We start from the raw sequence: 25,204 nt of genomic DNA, 5'->3' as shown, positions 1-25,204 counted from the left end.
GCAAGGTGGCCTTGTTAGATCCCGGCCTCGGCTCTACGATGCTTCTCTAGACCTTTCTCATCTCTGGTCTCTTACTGGCCTCATTTGTTTTTTTTTCCTGACGTTGAACGTTCTCCACCTGGGCCCGTGCCTGGGTGGAGAGGAGGAGGCTACCTGCCTCTGTTGTGTTGTTCTGTTTTGGGTGTTCTCAAAGGGCTCTTTCTCTTGATCACATTGCCTAGTGTTGGTGTCCTTGAGATTCCCCTGCAAGGTTAGGGCTGTGGCTCTCAAATGCTATGTGTGTAGATTACCCGGCCCCTTGTTAAAAATGAAGGTCCCGTGGAGTCTGATTTACCAAGTGTGGGGTGGTTAGCCCAGAAGATGGGTTTTTAAATAAGCAGCCCCATGTGACTCTAAGGCATTTTGAAATGTGCTCTGTAAAATGGGGGTGGCCATTAAGGTTCACATCAGGTGTCAGTTTAAGTCAATTCAGTGTTTTTTCTTTTCTTTTCTTTTCTTTTCTTTTCTTTTCTTTTACTTGTCTTGTCTTTTCTTGTCTTTTCTTGTCTTTTCTTGTTTTTTCTTGTTTTTTCTTGTTTTTTCTTGTTTTTTCTTTTCTTTTCTTTTCTTTTCTTTTCTTTTTTCTTTTTTTAGCACTTCCTAAGAGTTAGCCACCATGCTAGGTGTTTGGAGTAGCACAATAAAACGATAGGGACTTCTGCCTCCAAAACTTGCAGTTGAGGGACACCTGGGTGGCTCAGTTGGTTAAGTGTCTGACTGTTGACATTGGTTCAGGTCAAGATCTCATGGTTCGTGAGTTCGAGTCCTCTGTGCTGACAGCATGGAGCCTCTCTCTCCCTCTCTGCCCCTCCCCTGCTATCCCTTTCTCTCTCAAAATAAATAACTAAACTTAAAAAAAAAAGTATCTGAAACTTAGTTTGCTCTCTAGTTAAGTTGAGAGTGAATTGTTCCATGTCAGTGTTGAGAAGGTTCCTGAGGCTGGCTGGCTCATTGGAAGAGGTAACGTGTATTTTATTTAAAAAAAAAAAAAAATTTTTAACATTTATTTATTTTTGAGAGAGAGACAGAGTATGAGTGGGGGAGGGGCAGAGAGAGAGAGAAGGAGACACAGAATCTGAAGCAGGCTGCAGGCTCTGAGCAAGCTGTCAGCACAGAGCCTGATGCGGGGCTCAAACCCACAAACTGTAAGATCATGACCTGAGCTGAAGTCGGATGCTCAACTGACTGAGCCACCCAGGTGCCCCAGTAACATGTATTTTATACACATGGTGTATCTTTGCCATGCCCACTTTCACATTTTCTGTGGTCATTGGGCTGATAAGTTCTCCAAACACGGTCAGCCTTTAACATTCTAGTTAGAACTAGCTTACTGTGTAGGTCTTGGGGAAATTGGGGAAAGGAAAAGACTGGGAATCCTTGCCAAAGAGAGAAAGCAGTTTGGGGCTCTTAGATAAGACTCAAGACAGAGGGGCTTTGTGCTTCCAGAACTTGTCAGCAAGGGGCCAGAGGTGTAGTCAAGCAAAACATGGCTCCACTTAGGTTTTCGACCAGAGAAAAGTCTCGATGAAGCCAGTGTCCCTGCCCATGTTGAAACCTGAGTGTCAGCTCTCTCCCTACCTCCACCAAAGGATCCAGCTCCTTGTGGCCCAAGGTGAGCCCGGGGGGTTTGTAGCCCCATGGAGGGCTCATCTTTGCCTGGCAGAAGGCGATGGGGAGATCCTGGCTTCGCTTTCCCGGCATTTGTTTTGGGGGCGGGCTTACTTTTTTTATGATTTCAACTTCTCGTTGGTGAATTAAGGTTCTGCATACAGAAAAGCAACTTATATAACACGTTACTCATTTACTGCTGACTTCCCTGATCTGTGCTGTGGGAACAAATGCTAAATTGGGGCTCCGGCGGGGGGGTGTTTTGGTTTCAGACTGCATTTTCCCCAGCAGTGTTTGTATGCGGCCACTCAGTACTGCTTTGATTCTCACTCCTCTGGTAATGACAAATGGCTCTGTGGTCCAGAACCATCTGCCTTGGTAGCCCTTGGGGAGCTTGTTAAAAAGTGGGCTCCACCCCAAATCGAATGAATCCAGATCTCAGGGGCAGGGTGTGGGTTATGCATGTTCAATGCTGAATTTCAACTATACAGTAGTTCCAGGGGAGGCATTTCGTTGTCGGCAACGAACGGTTCCCGGATCCATTTGCTGGTAGAGCCCAAGTTACGCCTCGGATTTTAAGCTTGTTAAGTGGGAATGTGAACCGGTCCTTCAACAGTTTAAAACATGACATAACTTCTTGCTGCGGATGCACTTTAGTCCCGAGCATCTCTCCCTCCTTCTCCCTCTCCTTCTCACTTAAAAAAAAAAATTTTTTTTTTTTTCTCTAAAATGCACTGGTTTTATCTGTACGGAAAAGCTGTTGACTTAGTTAGCTTCTCCCTCGGTCTGGGTCCAGGAGAACTGGTGAGCATGCTCTAGTCTGAACAGGTCAAAACATCAGTGCTTTACTGACTCAAATGAGCCTCTATTCTGTGGCAACCCCCTAACCACTAGCCAGCATTCTGCTCAGAGCCCTAGCGCTGCCCACAGACGCCCAGCGTTTTCCAAGTGTCCGTGAAGCCAATGCACTTCTACTGTTGATGCATTCGCATTTGTTTGAATTTTGAGAATCCTTCTCCTCATGTCCTGATGTCTGTTGTCTGTCGTTTGGGCACTGCATCTCAGACATGGCTTGATCAGAATTGTTCTGATCGTTGAGTGAGCCGTCCCACACAAACGGGCAACATTTGCCATTTTCTCTCCATTGACCTTTTAAAATGATTTCAGCTTTCACTCCTGTAACGTTTGTGTATCTCTTTCCTACGCCCCTTCCAACATGATTATCCTTTTCCTCTTTATTGATCACAGGGGAATAGCCATCCTTTAAAAGCCCCTCAGAGCCCAGCAAGAGTCTGGGTAGTTCCCTGTGGCTTTTAAAAACTTAGGGTTCTCACTCATGGAGCCGGCATCAGAATCCCCTGAAAAGTGTGTTAAACACAAGAGTGTGGGGGCGCCTGGGTGGCTCAGTCAGTTCAGTGTCCAGCTTCAGCTCAGGTCATGATCTCGCTGCTCATGGGTTCGAGCCCCATGGGGGTTCTGTGCTGACAGCTGGAGCCTGGAGCCTACTTTGGATTCTGTGTCTCCCTCTCTCTCCCCACCCCTGCTCCTCTGCCCCCCCCCCAACCCTGCTCATGCTCTGTCTCTCTCAAAAATAAATAAACATAAAAAAATTTTTAAAAAGACCCACAAGATTGTTACGCCGACCTCCAGAGTGTCTGATTCAGTACATGTGGAGTCCAGCCCGAGAGTCTGCATTTCTAAAAAGTTCCCGAATGCCACTGCTGGTCCAGGGATCCCACCTGCAGAACCGTGGCTCTAGACTAGTAAGTGCCAAGAGGGTTGAGATGAGAATGACAGACGGTGGTTGTAAGTGCCAGTTGGTGGTTCTGGAAGGAGTAGAAGTACTTTTGCTCTGGACCTGGAGTTGGCATTCTCGAGAATTGTTAAGTTGAAAGTTTGTGGAGTGAAAGGGTATTCAGTTGAACGTTTTAAGGCTATGGGGACTCCCTTACGATGTGGCCTTGGGGTTTACGAAGTATTTTGTGTGCTCCTCTTAGGGTCTTTAGGGGTCACTCTTGCTATTCTACCCATTTTACAGAGGAGGAGACTACGGATACATGTGCCCGGGTTTGGGACTAGGAGAGGAATCCAGGCAGTTCGACTCCAGAGCCGGCCTCTGCATCCCTGTCCTGCTAGCTTGCCGGCAGGATAAGGCAGTCCCTAAACCCTGATCCCTGGCAAACACATGCCCCGATTTGGGGGGCGGGGGCCGCTTCATGGACTTGCCCTTGTTGCTTATTACGGGAAGGATATAATCAATCCTTCCAAGCCTCAGAGAGTGGGACTAACACTGTGCCTTTCAGTTTGGAACCCTGGATAAAATGGTCAGTCTCCTAAAAAAAAAAAAAAAAAAAAAAATACAGCTTAAGGGAATGGACTTAGGGACGACCAGAAAACCTGCACAGATCACTAAATATTAAAGAAATTATTAACTCCGTCATCACCCAGCTCATAGAAAACAGGAAGCAGGCACACAAGGCTCAGATGGTTTCACAGGCAAGCCTACCAGATATTCTAGAAGAGATAATCCCTCTCTTCCCCAAACGATTGCTCGGAACAGAAACAAAGGAGATACACTCCAGCTCCTTCGACGAGGCCAGTGTAACCTGGATTTCCAAACCAGACAAGGAGGGAAGAGCAAGGAACATTATAGGTCAGTTCTACCTAAGGGTATAGTGCTAAAAGACCCAGACACTTCCTCAAAATTGTGACCTCCACAAGCTTCTCACGTTGTGCCCTGAACTTGACCCCAGTTCGTGACCTTTGAATCACTACTGCTTCTTGAGGTTCCCAGCTTGTCTCCGGAAGCGGCCGAGGGTCAGCTGGCTGCGAGTGTCAGGGTCAGCGGCTCCCTGCCGTGGAGTGAATCACATCAGCGGCGTCGTTGACGCAGGTGTCTGTTTCCCCGGGGCCCAGCTGTTTAACACACTTCAGACACACACGCTCCCAGGCCAGCAGACTTGGACCAACCTTTTTGTTCCTCAAAAGTGGGTCCTCTTCCAAACCAGTAATGACAACAACAGCCTAGGGGGTGTATCTGGTTTGTCTTTCAAAGTGTAGCACTTAAGTGACTCTGTGCTAATGGATGAACTTTTAAAAGTCTCTTCTGTGCTCACATGAAGGCCTTCCAGCTTGGCCACTGCCTTGGAGTGCAGACTGCCAGATAGTGATGGAAAATCTGACTATCACCTGACCCGTGGCAAATCCGAGGGGGAGATCAACATTGTGGTTTGCTCCCCACTCCTGGATTTGCTTTTTGGCATCCATTGAGGCTGATGTCAAGATCCGGAGATCGACTCATCGCTTTCCTTGTCAGCTCAGATATTGTTTTCCTCTCTCAGCTACTTGAAAACAAGTCTCGGGAACCATTTCCAAGTTGCCATTCATCATGGTGAGCCCAAGCACGTGGGGTGAGGAGTGGAAGCGCCCCCCTCCTCCCCCGCCGCGTGCAAGCAGTAAGGGTGTGTGTTGTCTGCAGAGGGTCTCAAAACAGTAATGAAAGTTGCCTTGCCACCTTTGGTGCAAAGCTACGCCTTCCCGTCAGGGTGGACCCCTGGGCCCCTGGCCCACCCCACACCCCCACCTCTCATACGAAAGGTCAGCCGTCTTTAATGATTATGATAGTGGTGGTGTTGAGCTCCTTTTTTGTGTTCAGCACACTGGATAGCATTTAACCCCCTTGGCGTTTCTCTGAGTTAGCAACTTAATAACACAGCAACACAGCAAGGTTTGCTATGATTGGCCTTGCCTCTGGGTGGGGAAACTGAGGCTCAAAGAGGTTGAGACATAGAGGACCAAGGGGAGGAGTTGGGGTGTGGTGCCGGGATTCACTGATACTGAAGCTCTCGGTGGTCTGTGATCAGTTTTGTCGTTGTTGTTGTTTTTTAAATTTTTTTAATGATTAGTTTTGAAGGAGAGACAGAATGTGAGTGGGGGGTGGGGGTGGGGAGAGAGAGAGAAAGAGAGAGAGAGACAGAATCTGAAGCAGGCTCCAGGCTCTGAGCTGTCAGCACAGATTAGATGCGGGGCTTGAACTCACAAGCCATGAGATCATGACTTGGGTTGAAGTTAGACGCTTAACTGACTGAGCCACCCAGGCGCCCCTGTGATCAGTGTTAAGAAGGGAAAAAAAGGCACTGTAGTGATTGAAGTTCAAACCAGCAAATGTTTCCCTGTGTCCTAGGGCATGATTCTGGCCAGCACCCCTGGGGCCTTCCTTTGAGACATCTTTAGTGGTTCCAAAGATGTTGACCTGGTGTTCCAGGGAGGTAGAATGACTAGGAGTGAGTGGTTTCCCTCTGGGCCTCAGATGAAAAGACACGAACACACACACACACACACACACACACACACACACACACACACACGCACGAATCCCAGGCCTCACGGAGAAGGTGACATCCAAGCAGAGACTGGAAATGGGGAGAACATCTTGTTTTAACTTAAAAATCCAAAATCCATCTGTGTCAGGCATTTGGAGAGCTGCTTCCCCCTTTAGGTGCCCGGAGTTTTCTAAGTGTCCACATAAGCTGTCCTCTCCCTGATGGACGTTTAAGTGGCCTCCAGCGATACCCCTGGCTATAGCCAGTCTTTGTCATGTTTTTCCAAACTCTGTTGTTGTGATTTCAGTTAACAAACGAGGGTGAGCGTCTTCTCATGTTCTTTCCCTGGGGGTGGCCGAGCGAGGTCTTGCCACTGATGCTCTGTGTGGTGGGTAGACAAGGGCGTTGGTCCACGTCGCCCCTGGCCAATGGCTCAGCCTCTCTGGGTCATGTTCTTCATTCATAAACTTCATTCATACAGATATAATCCTACCTCGTGGGACTGGGGTACAACATCAGTGAATTCATTACTCATAGCACGCCCTTAGAATATGACCTGCCATGGGGTAGACTTTTGGTAAATATTAGCTATTGGTATTTCAACGCTTCCCCAGTTTTCTAACTGTATTTTCTCACTTGCGTTTTAGAATACTTTATATCTTGTGAGTATTTTTTTCCCTAAAGTTTTATTTATTTATTTTAAGAGAGAGAGCAGGAGGGTCATCTGAGCGGTTAAGCGTCCGACTTTGGCTCAGGTCATGATCTCACGGTTCGTAGGTTCGAGCCCCGCGTCAGGCTCTGTGCTGACAACACTGAGCCTGGAACCTGCTTTGGATTCTGTGTCTACCTCTCTCTCTCTGCCCCTCCCCCACTCCATCTCTCTCCCTCTCCCTCTCTTTCTCTGTCTCTCAAAAATAAATAAACATTAAAACATTTTTAAGAGAAAGATAGGTGCACATACCTGAGAGAGTATGCACGAGTGGGGAGAGGCAGAGAGAGAGGATCCCAAGCAGGCTCCATGCTGACTGATGTGGGACTCGAACCCATGAACCGTGGGATCATGACCCAAGCCAAAATCAAGAGTTAGATGCTTAATCGACTGAGCCACCCAGGCACCCCATTAATCCTTTCTTATATATGTTAACTCAACCAGCGCTCATTGGGTGACTACCATGTACCAAAAAGCGTTTAGACAGGTAATTTCAGTGCCTTACACCACGAAGAGATATGCCGGTGATATTGAGGCAGCGGTGGGCGGGGATGCCTAAGCCAAGTTGGGAGTGGAGTTAGGAGTCAGGGCTTCTTGGAGGAGGTGATGCACAAGCAGAGTCTGATAGAATGAGCCAGAAAAAAGGCAGGGATGGTGGGGGTGATGACAGTAGGCACAGGGACATAGAGCCAGGGGTCCACATGTGGGTGCCGGGAGCCACATCGCAAGGAAGGTAGCAGTCCAGCTACTTCTGGACCAGCCCGCAGAGGAGGCTGAAGCTCCAGGGAATTCTCTGCGCAGTTGGGGTTGGCTAAAGACCCAGACAGGCGGAGCCTGCAGGAGGGAGGTGTTTTGGGCTCTTTCGGGAAGGGGCTGAGGAAGTCCTTCCCATAGCCCGCGCTGTGGCTCAAAGCCTGCCCGGTCCGGCCTGCCTTGCACCGTATTCACGCCTGTCTCCCTGTGCGCCACGTGCGTGTTCCCGTCCGGCCAGCCCTCGTGTGGGTGGTCGACCTCTCCTCCTCCTTCGGGCCTCACCCAAGAGGCGATTCCCTGAGCAAACCCTCCCGGACTCCCAGTGTAGACAGCTTTCAGTTAGCGCGCGCTGAACAGTGTCTCTTCAGCGACAGCCCTTACCTCTGTGTCATGATCCCGGCCTGATTAGGTGGATAATCTCCGCCCCCCTCACTCCAGGAGATCCTGAGCTCCCCGAGGGCAGGGCTGCCCTCTGTCTTGCTCACAGTTGTGTCTCTGGCACCTCACAACGCTGGGCACCTAGTAGGTGCTTAAGAAATATCTGCCGAACGAGGGAGTGGATGCGTGAATGGACCAAAGAGAGAAAGCAAGAGTCCCTCACTGCTGTGAGGTGTGGGTCCTGGCCCAGGTCCACCCCCCTCACCCCCATTCACTCATGTCAGCGTTCCCCCCCCCCCCCCACCGACCTCGGGCTGTCCTGCGTGCTCACACTGGGCTCCCTGCTTCTGGGGACGTGTCACAGAGAGCTCATGTTTTGTCAGGGTCTGTAGCCACGAAAGATGTCTCTCTTTCCTTATCTGTCTGACAGTTGTTTTCACCATCTGCTGTGAGCGCCCTACTTGCTACGCTCCTTCTCCCTTAACAGTCACGCTGTCTCACAGGCTCTTAATTAAATGCCTGGGCTTTTCCCCCAACCCTCCACCCTGCCCACCCCCCAAGGGTCCTGGGGATCCATTTCAGTAGAGTGCATTTCATCTGGGTTGCATTTTCTGTGTTTTGTATTGACCCTTGCCGTGGAAGAGAAAACGCGGTGGACTTGTGAGTAGAAATCCCAGTTGCAGAAAGGGTTAGATTTCTCCTTTAAACTTGCTGCGAACTCTGGAGGCAGCATGGCCAGGAAGACACGGGAAGGGTGAGGATGGGCTTTGGAGACAGAGGGTCTGTTAGTCAAGTACAAAGTCTGCCTCTTGGGGAGCCGGTGACTCTAGGCGAATCATGCCAGCTCGGGAGCCTCGATTTTCACCCCTGTGCTCTGGGAATCACAGTACGCACCACAGAGGATGAAATGGCGGGGTCTGGCTCCTGGTCAGTGCTCAGTGAATGCCGACCTCTCTTCTTCCCCTTTGGTAGATGGTGGTGCTTCTGGGGCATGCTTTTGGCCCTACCGCCAGATGCCCTGCAGCTTTTTCATGGATGCTAGGATATTCATCTTCATTCTGTGTGTAAACCAATAAGGTGAGTTCAGGAGGCTCCACTTCTGGGCAGGAGGATGACCAACCTCGTCACTTCCATCCCTGATGGAAGTCAAAGAGTCTTGAGTCTTCTCCCGCCATCTTGGTGACACTGGTACTGGGTTGGAGGCTCCGGTCTCTAGGTGTGTGTTTTCTTCAATAATATAGACATCTGGTGGGGTTTTTTTTTTTTTTTCTTTTTTTTCTTTTCCCACCTTTGGCCTCTTTCTTGCTTGATTCCCTCCTACTTCTCCACCCTGGTGGAGAGTGAACTTGTGCTGCGTTCCTGGAGTTTAAACAAGATGCCCCCTTGCTGGCCTGGCTTCCCACCCACAACTCCTCACCTTCACTGGGTGGGAAAGAGAAACCAGAGTGCCAGACATGGTGTAGGATGCTGGGACTTCAGCTGCGTGTGAGGCACGATGAGGTCCTTGCCCAGCTCACCCTCTTGTGGGAAAGCCTGAGGAAGTATCCACACGTTGCAGTGCATGGTGATGTGGGAGCGCCCCGTGTGCGTGAGGGAGGGAGGGACCCGCCAGAATTAGGAGGTTAGAGGCCAGATTTGCAGGTGGAAGCAGGATCTGATCTGAGACCCGAAGGATGCGTGGAGTGTGGTCGGGCAAAGAGGAGAAGGAAGAATGTTCCAGACAGTAGAAACTGGGTCTTATTAAGATTTGTAGAAAATACATAATATCTACTTCAAACATCATCAATAAACTACACTTGTGTTTTCTTCCTCAAACATTTAGTTACTGCTATAAGCCAGGCACTGTGTACCTAGAAGTGGGTCACTGTTCTGGGAATGTGATGAATGACACAAGATGCTCACAGTTTAGGGAAGAAAAAAAATAAATGGGGAAAAGACAGATCAGTAATTTCCATACCATACCGAAATAGCCAGTGTTTGTTTATGAGTCCATACTACGAGCTATACCCTGTTCTAAGCACCACATACATAGTAACTCAATTAATCCAGGAGGTGGGGCCTATGTCTCTCCCCATTTTACAGGTTAGGAAACTGAGGCATATGGAGGTGAAATAATTCTGTGATCTATCGATTAGTAGATGGCTAGTCCAGGATTCAGATCCAGTTGGTCTGGCTCCAGACCAGTGTTCTTAATTGCTGCTGTTTTTCTTGAGGGATGGAGATACCTGGGAGCTCAGAGGTATCATTTGAAAATGATTCCGTGAGTGGGGCAGGGGGCACCTCCGTAGCTCAGTTGGTTGAGCATCCAACTTCAACTCAGGTCATGATCTTGCGCTCTCTTTCTCTCTCTCTCTCAAAAATAAATAAATAAACATTAAGAGAAAAGAAAATAATTTCTTGGGGTGCCCAGGTGGCTCAGTCGGTTGAGGATCCAACTCTTGATTTTGGCTCAGGTCAAGATTCCAGGGTCGTGGGATCGAACCCCATGTCAGGGTCAGGGTGGAACCCACTTAAGGTTCTCTCTCTGTTTCCCCCTTCCCGTCTCCCTGGTTCATGTATTCTCTCTCTCTCTCTTTCAAATAAAATTGAAAAAAAGAAAATGCTTTTTTTTTTTTTAGCTTCTTGAGATCACTTTTTCTACAATTCAGTTAAAGAGGGGTTTCTTGGTGCCCCCTACGTGCCGGGAGCTCGCCTCACCTTCCAGAGAATTTGAAGCTAATGAAACCGCGTAAGGAATCAGAAGGTCCCAGACGACTCGCTGCAAAGCCGGGTGTGCTGAGAAGTCAGGGGCTGGACGGTCGGCCAGTAGGCACTTGGGGTGGAATGGACAAGCCGCCTGCAAGAGAGGTCTTTCGGGTGGCCCTGAGGGTCCCACGTGCAAGGTTGAGGGAAATGGCCAGGGTGCAGCTGAAGCAGTGGCCCGGAAGCAGGAAGTGCAGGGGGCACCTGAGGACTTCGAGCCGTCCCCGGAGGAGGGTGTTTTAGGGGCAGACAGGCGAGGCCAGCTGGCAGAGGTTGGGAGCAGAGCCGCGGCAAGAGAGGATGAGAAAATGGGTTTTAAGCAGAGTCCCTGTGCCCTTTGAACACCCTGGGGAGCCCCTCCGAGGTCTAGGATTCTGGCCTGATGGTGCTTTGAGGGTCGGCGTGGCTCTGGAAGGGTTTTAGCACCGGAGACGTGATGTGAGCCGTGGAAGAAGTTACTTTTCATCAGGTCTTTTTGCATATTGGATCCATGCTCGGCTCTCCTGTTTGAAGCATTTCGTCATCTGGCCATAAGCGTAAGATGTACGCTCCATCCCTCCCAGCAGTTCTAAGTAATCTTGGAACCTCAGCTTTCCTAAGATGCATGGTGTGTCTGGCTAACATTGCTGTGTATGATTTTTAAAAATCTACCTGCCATTTCGGGCTTGGCTCTTGAGTTCGGGGACAGTTAAGGGTCAGGACAGTGAGCAGCCATGAAATAAGCATACATATATTGAGTTCAGGTGCAGGTCGGGCACTCTGAACTCTCGGGACACCAGTGGGTGCAGTGATTTGGGGGGGTCTTTTCAACTGCGGCCCCCCACCCCCTACTTCCGAAGGTCCTGACCTCTGAACCATGCTTCCGTTGAAAGATGCTGCTGAGTGAGTCTGATTCCTCCAGACTTGCGATGTGCTGGACACAGAAACGTCGCACCTCCCCTCCCCACCCTTCCCCTCTCAGCGTGCTCTCAGAACGGTCCACAGCGCTTTAGGGATCTTGGGTGAGTCAACCACAGACCAGGAAACGGCTCTCATGCGCAAGAACTATCACTTTCTCTTCTGAGAACTGCAGCTGGAAAGCCCTGATCCTGCAGTCAGCGAAGAGGTGGCTGTGCTTAACTGTGGAACTGGTGTGTCCTCTCAGCGCCTGCACACAGTGCCTGGTAGACAGCAGTGCTGTGCTCCGGTGGGAACTGCCCTTAAGGTGGTCCCAGCCCTCCCTTCTCTCTCTGGAACTGCTGACGGAGACTGGAGCAGTGGGAAGGATGGGCAGGAAGGGCCGTGCCCAGGCTCGCATCTTCCTGTGAGGCCACAGCACCATCCCTACCCTGCTCTCCAGCCTTTGGTGCCCAGTCTCTCCTTCCATCAGGGGACAGAAACTTCTATAGGACTTCCATTGTATGTGTAGCACTTACTCAGTTATCCACTCGTTCCCTGGTTTCGCAGTGACTGAGGCACTTCTGTGTGTTGGGCGCACTGGTTCTGGAGATTTAAGAATGATTGTCTCACACTTGATGAGTTCGAGCCCCACGTCGGGCTCTGTGCTGACAGCTCAGAGCCTGGAGCTTGCTTTGGATTCTATGTCTCCCTCTCTCTCTGCTCCTTCCTCTCTCTCTCTCTCTCCATATGTGTGTGTGTGTGTGTGTGTGTGTGTGTGTGTGTGTGTGTGTGTATACTTACATAAAAAATAAACATAAAAAATAAACACAAAACATAAACATAAAAATTTTTTTTAATTAAAAAAAAAGTGACCAATACGGCCCTTGTCCTTATGAATCTGGCTGAGGGTGAGGAGGGAGTCAGACATGTGAGAAAAGGTATGTTAGGATTCCCAAGGTGAGCAAGATATTTATGCTGCAGCATGGTTACCTGCGCTGTCCAGTATGGTGGCTATGGGTCACATGTGTTTAGATTTTCAGTGAATTGAAATTAAACAAAAATTTTAAAGTTTCAATAGCCATATGCGACTACTGACTACTGTGTTGGGCAGTGCAGATATAGAACATGTCCATCGTTGCAGGATGTTCTGTTAGACAACATGGAATGTGGGATCCCTGTCTGGTTTTGCCCATCAGTGTGTCCCAGGTGCCAGGCACGTCATAGGCACTCACTAATTACGTGCCAAATGGATGGTGGAAGGTAGAGTAAAGAAAGGCTGTAAAAAAAAGGAAAAGAAAGGAAGGATGTACAAACAGCCACAAGAAGAGGGGGAGCTTCCCTGGAAGAATTCCCGAGCAGGTAAGAGCAGAGCCACACTGAGAGGGGCGAGACCTTCAGCAGTTGGGCCTTCCAGTACAGAGAAGGGCTCCGGTGTCTCCACCTCTTCCTTCTGTGTGCTGATGGCTCCGACCGCGAATGGTGTTACTACTTTCTGTGCAAGGGAAGGAACATGTATAGCACTCACACTGCTCTCTTTTTCTGGGCGTCTCAGAAGTGAGATCTCGCTCGGCTGCGGTGAGGCAGAAGGCCTAGGTGGGATATGAGTCATCTAGGTGTGAGATCAACCTGATTTCAGAAAACAAATGTTTTTCTGCACGGGACTAATACACAGGTGTGGGAGCGTGACCAACACATTGAGCAATGAATACTGAATGCGTCCCAACGTCACAAGTGTTAATTATGAGGTTGGCACGTAGCACGATGGGGTTGCTCCATTTGTTTGTCACTCATTCGTTTCGCCAGCGAATGCTCTGCAGAGCCGTTGCTGTGTACCAGGCACTGGGCTCCGTCTTCTAGCCATAGAGGTGAGTAGCTCTCAGACTCATCCCCAAAGAGTTCAGTGGGGGCACCAGGCAAGTGTACAGATGATGATAATTCAGCAAAATGAGCTTGGCTTGGGAACAGCATCACATGACACACGACACCAGGTGTCGTGTCCAAATTTTCCTTCCTGCATTGTTGAGCAAAGACTGAGCTCTTGGGAAGAAAAGCAGAGCCAACACCAGCGGGAGGGCTCAAGACTAGTGTTAGGTTTGAGTCTTGGTGCTTGAACTAAGTGTCAAGTTTGAAATCAAGATGCTGGAGGTTGAACCCTATCCTGGAACTTCCTGATGGCACAGTGACCTTGGCTTTTGGTTTTCTCTTCTGTAAAATAGGGGTAAAATAATGCTTTACAGGGCTGTTGTAGAATTGGATGAGGGAAGCTATGTGAATCACGTAGTAAGCCCCCGACAAAATATAGGTATTGCATATGGTGAGCCATTGAGAGAAAGGATTGAGGATGAAGCTTCCTGACCCTGAAGTCTCCATTTTGGTTTGTTCTGGGCAGGTGTAGATCTCTCCTAACCCCACTGTCCGTGATAACCAAAGAGCTGCCTGAGTTTCTGTGAAAGACCACGTTAAGTGTGGAAGCAGCATGGACAGTACATCCCTCATTTGGCGGTAGCATCCTCTGTGATCTGTCTAAACTGCCCCTTCTTCCCTGTCCAGAGGAAGCCTGGTGCTCTCTTGTGCCTGAGGTTTGACATGGTCTTGGTGTGGAAATTGGGCAAAGACCCTGAGTCCTGCCTGGCCTGGCTATGTTTCCTGAAAACCGATCCTATATGGTACAAGTCTCCTGTGGTCCATCCCTCATCTGTCCAGTCCTCTGTGGCCCCCTCCAGCCCTTTGCCTCTGCCTTCCCCCGTCTCAGGGCAGGTTCTGTGTTTTTCTGTTTTTCTTTCTGTATCTTGCAAACTGTAGGGCATTTCCTGACACATCTTTCTTTCCTCCTGCACATTGACAACCGCATGCCATTTCTTGGTACTTTCAGACTCGTTCCTCCGTTTCTCGGTTGATTGGCCAGGTTTCCTTCTCCCTGTAGCTGAGCTAAGATGACCTTTTCTGGCTTGAAGGGTCCCTCCCTAGGGAATCCTTCACACACCCGGATTCTTTCATCTTTTATTTCATCTGATTATCCCTATCTTTTAATATATTAATCTAATCTTCTCTCAGATTAATGTGATTACTAATATATATTTGGTTTTTTTCTTTTATTTTGCTCAACTATGAAGTTTTTTTCAAACAAATATGATGTCCTCCTATTGAATATAGCAAGGAGGACACTAATTGGCTTTAAATTCTCATTGGACATCTTGTTTTTGTTTTGTGCACCCCATGTTATTAAACACCAAAGATCATGTTTATTATTTTTATAGCCAGTCATCACATTTATTGAAATTTTTTAAGGCTAACTTTGTTTCTTGTGTCCTATGTCTCCCTTTGAATTAACTGTTTTATATGGTGAAGTTTCTCTTTATAGTTCCTCCAGACTCTGATATATAAATGCTGTTAGCAGTGGGATATCTGAAAATGCCCATTTACTCAGGCCTTTAAATGTTGTTTTAGCTGGGTATAAAGTTCTTGGTTGACATTGTATTCTTAGCATTCCGTTGGTAGAAGTTCCTTTTTCTTTCCAGGCTAGTGTTATCGCTGTTGCTATCAGTCTGTCAACCCTTTTTGATAATGTGGGTTTTTTTTCCTCTAGGCTGCATTTTAAGATCTTTACCCATGACATTCTGCAGTTTCATTATCATTTGTCTCTTTATCTTGCTTAATAACCAGAGTGCTCTTTCAAACTAAGAACTTGAATTCTTTTTAAAGTTCTAGAAAACACTCAGCTATTGTCTCTTCAAATACTCTTTTTCTTTTTTTCTTAAATGTTTATTTATTTTGAGAGTGAGAGAGAGTATATGCATGAGTGGTGGGGGGTGGCAGAGAGAGAGAGGGAGAGATAGAATCTAACGCAGGCTGCAGGCTCCACACTCAGCGCAGAGCCCAGCATGGAAGTTGATCTCACAATCGTGAGGTCATGACCTGAGCTGAAATCAAGAGTTGGATGCTTAACCGACTGAGCCACTCAGGTGCTCCTCAAATATTCTTTTCTTACAGTTACCCATGTATGGAATTTTAGTTTGATTCTTACTTGCAGGATATTTGTTTTTAAATGTGTATTTAATTTTTTGTTGTAAAGTAATTTGAAGCTTACAGGGGCGGCTGGGTGGCTCAATCATTTGAGCATCAGACTCTTGATTTTGGCTCAGGTCATGATCCCAGAATCATGGGATCGAGCCCCTCATTGGGCTCTGTGCTGGGTATGGAGCCTGCTTAAGATTCTCTCTCCCCCTCCCTTTACCCCTCCCTACAACTTGTGTGCTTTGTCTCCCTCTCTCTCAAATAAATAAATAAAGTAATAAAGTAATGAAGTAATGAAGTAATTTAAAGTTTACAGAAAGCATTGTAAAGAAGCTCTTTTCAATTCATCAGGCTTTTATTTTTTTTTTTAAATGTTTTAATGTTTATTTATTTCTGAGACAAAGAGAGACAGAGCATGAGTGGGGGAGTGGCAGAGAGAGAGGGAGACACAGAATCTGAAGTAGGCTCCAGGCTCTGAGCTTGTCAGCACAGAGCCCGATGCGGGGCTCGAACTCACAAACCGTGAGATCGTGACCTGAGCTGAAGTCAGTCACTCAACCGACTGAGCCACCCAGGCGCCCCTCAGTTCATCAGGTTTTTTAATATTTTACCATGTTTGCCCTCTCTTGGTACATATGTTTATGTACATATATGTATATGTTTAGATATAGACTCACATACATATATACTCATAAGTTATGATAAATGATTATACAAATTTTATATAGATTATTGTTCTTTTTCTGAACTATTTGAGTATGGATTACATACATCATGCCCCCCATAGTAATCTTTTTTTCTTTAAAAAAATTTTTTTTACATTTATTTATTTTTGAGAGACAGAGACAGAGCATGAGTAGGGGAGGGGCAGAGAGAGACACACACACACAGAATCCGAAGCAGGCTCCAGGCTCTGAGCTGTCAGCACAGAGCCCTACATGGGGCCCAAACTCACAGGCCATGAGATTATGACCTGAGCTGAAGTTGGACGCCCAAACGACTGAGCCACCCAGGTGCCCCAGTATGGGTATTTTCTAAGAAAAAGGATATTCTCTTAAGTCAACACAGTACAGTTGTGAAGTTCAGAAATTTAACATCGATACTATACTTTAATCTATGATCCACATTCCAAGTTTTCCTGTTATTCCCCAAATTTCTTGCATTCTAATCCCACTGAATTCTTCCTTGCCTTCCCCCATTTCATATTCTTTTGACCCTTCTTTCATCGAGAGAACGCTGTCTGTCCACAACATCATGCATTTACTTGTTTGCTCAACCCTAGACTGCCCATAAAATAGTTTTGGAACTGATCCACCCTTACCACTGTGCAAACCAACACACTAAGGAGAGTTCAAGGTTTGTTTGAGGGTATATAAGTCGTAATATTGCATTCAAAAGTCATTCATATTGGCTCTCTATTCTCCCCCTGTGTACCTATGTTATTCATTTGAAGTATGATTAAATTCCTTTCTTTTGATTTGTGTTCAGTTTCTTTTTCTTCATCCTTATTGATTTTATTTTCTTGACGTGCTTTAATATATTTCTGGGACTTAAAAAGACACACTCAGAGAAGTGTCAGCCCTCCTTCACCCCTTCTTCTCTTCTCTCTGCCAACCACTTGTGCTTGGGTAACCAGTTTCATTGTCTCCTGGTTTATTCCTCCTGTATTTCTTTTTGAAAAAAAAAATCAGATTTATCCATTTCCCCTTTCTTCTCCTTTTTAAAGTTTATTTGTTTAGTTTGAGAGAACATGAGCACAGGAGGGGCAGAGAGAGAGAGTGGGAGAGAGAGAATCCCAAGCTGGCTCCACACTGTCATTGCAGAGCCCGACGGGGGGTTTGAACTCATGAACTGTGAGATCATGGTCTAAGCCGAAGTCAAGAGTCCACTCAAATGAGTGAGCCACCCTGGCACCCCTCCCCTTTTTTCTTACACTAAAGGTAAAGTACTTTTGTACCTTGTCTTTCTCCATGTGAAGATATATTTTGGAAACTATGTCCTATTAGTTCATGGAGAAAGAGCTCGTTCATTTTTTTGTTTACAGCTGTGTAGTATTCCATTGTGTGGATGCACCCTAGTACTTCTCCAATCTCTGCTTGGATATTATTTAGATAGTTTCCAACATTTTGAAATTGCAAATAGTGCTGTAAGGAGTCACCTTAAACATATATTTTTGTGTTGTTAGAGGTATATGTTCGTGTCACATTTCTAGAATTGGATTGGTGGGTTGAGCGTAAGCGCATAAATAGTTTTGTCATGTGTTGCCAAATTCCCTCCTATCACTGTTGTGCCATTTTGCCTTCTACCCACAATTAAGAGAGTGCCCAACTCCTCACATCCTCTCTGGCAGAATGTGGTGTTAGGATTTTGAACTTTTGCCAAGCAGGTGGCTGAGAAATGGCATCTCCATATAGTTTTAATTTTTACTCCATTAGTACGGGTTTTAATTTGCATTATTAAAGGAAGTTGAGGTCTTATGTTTAAGGGCCATTTTCATGTAATATTTGTGAATCCCTGCCCATATCTTCTGTCTTTACTAAAGGAGGAATTTGAGGGCTTCTGTCTCCAGTCTGTGAAACTTCTTATGGAGGGGGAGCACATGGGTGGTTCTGTTGGTTAAGCAACCTCCTGTTGATTTCAGCTCAGGTCATGATCTTACCGTTTTTGAGTTCAAGCCCTGCATCAGGCTCCGTGCTGGCAGTGTGTGGAGGCTGCTTGGGATTCTCTGTTTCCCCGCACCCCCCCCTCTCTTCCCCTCTGCATGCTGTCTCTCTTGCTCTCAAAAATAAATAAATAAAACTTTAAAAAATAAATAGGGACACTTGGGTGGCTTAGTCGATTAAGTGTCCCACTCTGGATTTCAGTTCAAGTTATGATCTCATGGTTTATGACTTCGAGCCCCATGTCAAGCTCTGTGCTAAGAGTGTAGAGCCTGCTTGGGTTTCTCTCTGTCTCTCTCTCTCTCTCCCTCCACTTCTCTCTGTCTCTCTTTCAAAAATAAACTTAAAATTTTTTTTTAATTAAAAAAATACGTAAATAAAACTTCTTACAGCGTGGGAATCTTAGCTTTCTATCTGTGATATGGAAATACTTTTCTCCCATTAGCTGTTTACGTTTTCATTTATTCTTTACCTTTTTGTTTTTTCTGTCTGCTTTTGTCTGAGAATTTCTTGTTTATTGTCAATGAATGTGTTTTTGTTTTTGGTTTTTTTTCCTTGCACCTGTCTCTTTGAATATTTGAGGCATTCCTGTTTTAAAGTCCTTGTCACATCATTCCTTGATACTCATTTCATCTTCTTCGGAGCAATTTATGTCACAAGCGTTGATATTGTTGGCAAGGTTTCTAAGCATGTCTTCAGGTTTGGGGATTCTGGTGTATGGGCTCGTTCCAAGAGGGGGGTTTTTGTTTTGTTTTTCTTTGCTTTCTCTCCCCCTGCACCCCTGTAACAGTTGGTGTTTGCCTCCACCTGGCCCAGAGCTGCCGACAGAGCCGTGGTCATGGACGTGATCGTGTTACTGCTGTTCTGCCTTCACGGAGGGGACCTCATGCCACCCCCTGGCATCCGGCCGTGGGCCTGGGTCCCCTCTCCCGTCTCACGTGGGACCCTGGTGTGTGCCGTCCTCGAGTGTGCTTCCTGCCCGGCGCTCCTGGCCCCACGTAGTGCTTTGTGTTGACATTCTGCCTGTCACGCACAGAGATGATTATCTTGTTTGTGAGTCCAGTATTTATCTGCCACTTCCGCGTGCTTGGAGCAGAGGGGCTGTGTCAGGGCGTGATTTTATGGAAACTTCTTCACGTCAAATACTCCTTTGTGCTTAGTCTGAAGGAAGGAATGTGGGAAGGTTTGAAGGGAAAAGAAGGAAGGAAACTGTCCTATGTCCCAGGAATGCAGCTGACATCACTTTCTTTCATGGGCGACAGTCCCGTGAGGCAGGAATGTTTTTTCCCAGTCCACAGGAGGGAAAGGGGGCCCGGAGTGGGTGAGTGAGCCACCCAGCCTCGCAGCTCATGAGAGGGAGTGTGGGGTGTATACGCTGGCCCTTTACTGGGTTTCACCCTGATTTATGGGTTCACAGTCTGCTCTGTGCCTGGAATGCCACCTCCTAGGTTTGTGCCTTAGCCTTAGGGGTTGGGAGGACATGGCCGGGAGGATTCACCAGTTCATGCCTCTTTTTTGCAACGACTTGGGGTCCTTCCACTAACATCTGTGACGTGCCTAGGGTGAGCTGGGCACTTGCTAACCTCATATTAGTTCTTCAGCTGAACCCAGAACAACCCGGGGCGCCTGGGTGGCTCGGTTGGTTAAGCGCTCGACTTCTGATCTAGGCTCACGTCACAATCTCACCGTTCGTGGGCTCGAGCCCCGAGTCTGCGCTCACAGCACAGAGGCTGCTCGAGATTATCTCTCTCCCTCTCTCTCTACCCCTCCTCGGCTCACACATGTGCACCCCACCCCCCCCCAAAAAAATAAATAAATAAACTAAAAAAAAAAACCAACCTCGAAAAGCAGGTACTGTGAACCTCATGTTATCATCAAGGAGACTCGTGCTCAGGAGCTCACGTGGCTTCTTAGCTTCTCGCAGGTACCAAACACAGGCTGGGGTGTCCATACTTCTGGCATGCTGTGTTTCCCCCGGTGTCTTGCTGGTCCGCCTGCCAGTCTCGGGAAGTGTGATGCCCCTGAAGGGGAGACGCTTTGAGGGCAGAGTCCGAGGGGCTCTGGGGCGCAACTGTCCTCTGCATCTCCGAAAATGCAGGGCCATGTTAGCCGCTCAGGTTCCATGTGAATTCAGGCCCTGGGGTGGGGGTGGGGGGGCGGGGCGCTCTTCTTGTTTTGGCCCAGAGATGGTGCACCTTCCGAGTCACCATCAGAGGTCTGAGCCCAGGGTCCTGATAGAGGATAAACAGGTCTGTTTTCCTCGGAACGTTTTATAGTTTATTTGGTCAGATGGTCTTTTGGGGGTTGGTTTTTCCTGTGCAGACGGCCATGCAGAGAGGCCATGGGCGTTGAATTCAGAGGCCCCTGGCCCTATTAGTTTCCATTTGTCTCCTGTATTTTCCCATCTGTCACTATTTCATTTAGGTAATAGTTTGCTGGTTTCCTTGTCATCTCCTGCACACGAAGCAAAGTCTGTGAGGTCAGGGTGAATAAATACAATGAGGGAGAGCTGGGCTCCAATCCTGTCTGTACCATGTAAAACCTTTGTGGCTTCCTGCAAAGTTACTCACTTTTCCTTACCTGCAAAACGGACACAGAATGGCACTTGACCTAGGACTGCTGAGAAATTCGTAGACCTCACATAGAGCTGCTCACAAAAGGTAAACCCCATCTCCTCCTCTCTAATAGAATTGTAAATTAGCGCCTTGACCTGGTTGGGGGACAGGAGGACTCGGGTCAAACCTCTCCCAGCCCTGGAAGGCGCTGACATGCAAGGGCCCCGGAGCTTCTGACTTGTCACCGGCGGGAACCAGTGTCCTCCGAGAGCCGCTTCTGCGACGTGCTAACATCCGCCAGCAGGGCCGTGGCCCGGACCCTGTGCCCGTGGCACACGATCTGCCTGGGCTCTACAGAAACCAGGGCCAGCTCCAATTAGGAAGCTCTGGCGGGGAGCTGAAGATTTTGAGGTTAACCCTGAAGAAACAGCTCCCTCTACACCCGCCTTTTAATTAAATGCTCACGTTTACTTTCCGGAGCTCATGGAGTCATTTCACCTGCATCGCGGGGCTTGACGAAGCCCAGTTGCCTTGAGTAACAGAAAAGCACAAAAGGAGGAGGCTTCAAGGAAGCTGTGGGACAACACGGGCCCTGCTGCTTCTGTGCCCCTTTGTGGCTGATCGCTCACCTCGATAGGGACCCAGCAGGCGGAAGGAGGGGTCCAGTGAACCATTCCTGCTCCCTGCCTTGGCCTTGGTTCTTGAGATCCCGAGACCCACCTGAGTAAGGATGTGAGTCCATCCCTAGGGTGACCCAAGACTCCAGGGGCCAAGGAACAATTCCTGTAGACTTCTTGGTGCACAGGTAGTAGGCTGGGCTATGCTGTGTGTGCCAGCATCGTGCCCTTAAGACCCTTGCAGTATTGTTGGAGAGACAGGGTTCATGCAGAAAATAATACCGGAATACTTTTGTGCTGAGCAGGGTGATAATGACTATAAAGCAAGTAAGAGCCACCATTTATTCATTGCTTATTATATACTGGGTCCTTCTTTTTTTTTTTTTTTTTTTTAATTTTTTTTTTCAACGTTTATTTTTATTTTTGAGACAGAGAGAGACAGAGCATGAACAGGGGAGGGGCAGAGAGAGAGGGAGACACAGAATCGGAAACAGGCTCCAGGCTCTGAGCTGTCAGCCCAGAGCCCGATGCGGGGCTCGAACTCACGGACTGCGAGATCGTGACCTGGCTGACGTCGGACGCTTAGCCGACTGCGCCACCCAGGCGCCCCATCCCGGGTCCTTTAAATATATTCTCTCTTTTTAAAAAAAAATTTATTTATTTTATTAAAACAGTTTTTTAAAGTTTATTTATGTATTTTGACAGAGACAGAGACAGAGACCGCGTGAGTGGGGGAAGGGGCAGAGAGAGAGGGAAAGAGAGAGAATCCCAAGCAGGCTCGAACTCAGGAAACTGTCAGATCATGACCTGGGCCAAAACCAAGAGTTGAATGCTTAACCGACTGAGCCACCCAGGCGCCCCAGATATGTTCTCTCTTGTAATACTCATAACCCGCTCTTGGAGGGTCAGCAAAAGGCATGTTCGCTCTGTCCATGCAGTCGTTTTCTGAGGGTGGGGGCCAGCTTCCGGTCGCGTTCCAGCATCCCTGCCAAAAAAGGTTCCAACAATGGTCCACACGCAGTAAGTCCCTCTGTGTGTCTCCTTGTGCCCCTCCTCCTACACCACGGCAGCCCATCCTACGTGGGTCGGTCACCCACCACCCCGGGCAGAAATGGTGACACTCCACACGATTTTCAGACCTTCGCCACCGCTCAAGCATGGGGCTCTCTCGACATCAGGGAGGCGCCTGGTGATGGACGACCCCCTGGGTTGTCTGGACCCTGGTTTTCAAAGCCTGGATGTTGAAGCAGTGGTGGCAGTTTGGGATGGGCCCAGCAGGTAGATTTTTAACAGTTCTTTAGGTGCTCCTGATGTATTTTTTTTTTCAACGTTTATTTATTTTTGGGACAGAGAGAGACAGAGCATGAACGGGGGAGGGGCAGAGAGAGAGGGAGACACAGAATCGGAAACAGGCTCCAGGCTCTGAGCCATCAGCCCAGAGCCCGACGCGGGGCTCGAACTCACAGACCGCGAGATGGTGACCTGGCTGAAGTCGGACGCTTAACCGACTGCGCCACCCAGGCGCCCCGCTCCTGATGTATGTTTAAGCGTAAGAGCCACTGGCCCGGGTTCTCAAACCTGCCTGCCTGTCAGAATTGCCTGAGAACTGTTTTGTGGGGTTTTAAAAATTTTTTGTTACTAACTTAATTTTAAACTAAAGGAAGCTTCACTTTTTTTTTTTTAAATTTTTTTCTTTAACGTTTATTTATTTTGGAGACAGAGAGAGACACAGCATGAACGGGGGAGGGTCAGAGAGAGAGGGAGACACAGAATCTGAAACAGGCTCCAGGCTCCAAGCTGTCAGCACAGAGCCCGACGCGGGGCTCGAACTCATGGACCGTGAGATCATGACCTGAGCCGAAGTCAGCCGCTTAACCGACTGAGCCACCCAGGCGCCCCAGAAGCTTCACTTTTAAAACCGCTTTAGATTTACAGAGATATTGGGACGATAATACAGAGAGTTCGTCTACACACCACACTCTGCTTCCTCCCAACGTCTTACATTAGTGACGCATTTGCTACAGTGACGAACCAGTAACAATGCGTTGTTATCAACCGAAGTCCATGCTTTATTCAGCTTTCCGCAGTTGTTGCTTAACATCTGTTCCAGAAACCCTTCTTGGGATTGTCGTGTTTCCTTAGGTTCCCCTGGGCTGTGACAGTTTCTCCGACATTCCTGGTTTTTGATGACCTTGACAGTTTTGAAGCATACTGATTAAGTATTCTGTACAGTGCCCCTCAATTTGGATTTGTGTGATCTTTTACTCCTGCCTAGACCGGAGTTGTGGGTTTGGGGGAGGAAGACCACACACGTCGTGAGGGCACACGCCGTCGCCGTTAACTCATCGCGGTTGATGTTGGTCTTTGTCACCTGGTGGCGGGGGACACTTTGACTTCTCCATCTGCCCCAGTCAGGTGTCTCCACTGTCCAGCTACTGCTCCCCACCCCAAACTTTCCACACTGTGCCGTGTGGAAGGAAGTCACGGGGCACAACCCGCGCCTATAGATTGGGCACTCAGGCTCCACCTCCCTGTGGGCAGAGAGTCTCCGTAAACTGTTGGGAATTCTTGTGCCTGGGAGACTCGCCTCTTCTCTCCCATTTATTTATTAATTTAATGATTTACTAACGACATTATGGACTCCTGGATATTGATTTTTTTACTTCCAGTTAGAATGCAAATACTCCTTTGTTGTGTGACGCAAGTTGGTGCATCTTTGGCCGTTGGGAGCTCTTTGGATCGGCTCCCCATATGCCTCATCGTTGGGGAGGTTATTTTTTTATTTTTTATTTTATTTTTTGCTACTTCATTCCTTTTCAGCCACTACAAGCTTATCTCATGTGTTTCCTGCCCCAGGCCTGGAGTCAGCCATTTCTCCAGGGAGTCCTGGTTCCTTTTGTTGAGAATTGCATCAGAGACCACCATCTGGGCCCTAGGTGTGCCCACTGCTGTTGGGATGTCACTGGTTCTGGGCCCTCTCCGCTGACAGAGCAAGGACATACACGCACGTCTACTAACCTTTGTACGCACACATACCTGTAACTATCAATGTAACTGTCTATACCAGTATTGAGCTAAGCGTGATGCCTTCCACTCTGAATCCACTATCCCATGGATCGTTCTAGACCCCGCCCCTCGCCTATCTATAACCTTATACTCCAGGCGGTCAGACGTGTGGATCCTACCATCTGCCATCCATTTACTGAATTGTCCAGTTCCAGCATGCCTGGATAATGGTATCAGAATTCTGAACACTCCCCCACCTCCTTAGGAATCGGCTTTGCCAACTACAGTACAGCATTTCTCTAGCAGGCTGTTTTGCCTTTAGTTTTTACAGACTCCAGTCATTCCTAGAGTTTCTGAGGTGCTGAGGCACTCCTGCCCCCTTCAGTGAGATTGTTTCTTTTCTTTCTTTTTTTTAATGTTTATTTTTGAGAGAGAGAGACATAGAGACAGAGACAGAGCATGAGTGGGGGAGGAGCATAGAGAGAGAGGGAGGCACAGAATCCGAAGCAGGCTTCAGGCTCTGAGCTGTCAGCACAGAGCCCGATGCAGGGCTTGAACCCACGGACCACGAGATCATGACCTGAGCCAAAGTCAGATGCCCAACCAACTGAGCCACCCAGGCGCCCCGAGGTTGTTTCTTTCGTGTATTTGTCATACAGTCAGATTCTTTGATCACATTTCTGTATTCCCTCCTTGGATCCCGCCAGTCTGGTAAATGTATTTATTTTAAATGCATACTTTAAGCCTAACTGTCTGTGCTGCAAAGTTCTTTGGGTTTTGACAGATGCTTAATGTCCTGCATTCACCATCAGGGTATCCTAGAGAATAGCTTCCCCACCCTCAGAAATCCCCTGTGTTTCATTGTTCCACCTTTTCTGATTCCACCTGATCCTGGTAACCACACATCTCTTGCCTGATTCTC

The 25,204-nt window shown here is 48.0% G+C and overlaps 1 protein-coding gene across 1 annotated transcript in view; it reads left to right on the top strand.

Annotated features, from left to right (window-relative positions):
• Positions 1-25,204, top strand: part of CDYL2 (chromodomain Y like 2) — a 168,313-nt gene that overhangs the window by 114,869 nt on the left and 28,240 nt on the right. The gene's annotated exons all lie outside the window — the stretch shown is intronic.

Source organism: Felis catus, chromosome E2, assembly GCF_018350175.1.
Source record: "Felis catus isolate Fca126 chromosome E2, F.catus_Fca126_mat1.0, whole genome shotgun sequence".
Classification (NCBI taxonomy): Eukaryota; Metazoa; Chordata; class Mammalia; order Carnivora; family Felidae; genus Felis; species Felis catus.
The sequence above is the reverse complement of the archived record's forward strand: the minus strand, read 5'-3'. Positions and strand labels throughout refer to the sequence as shown.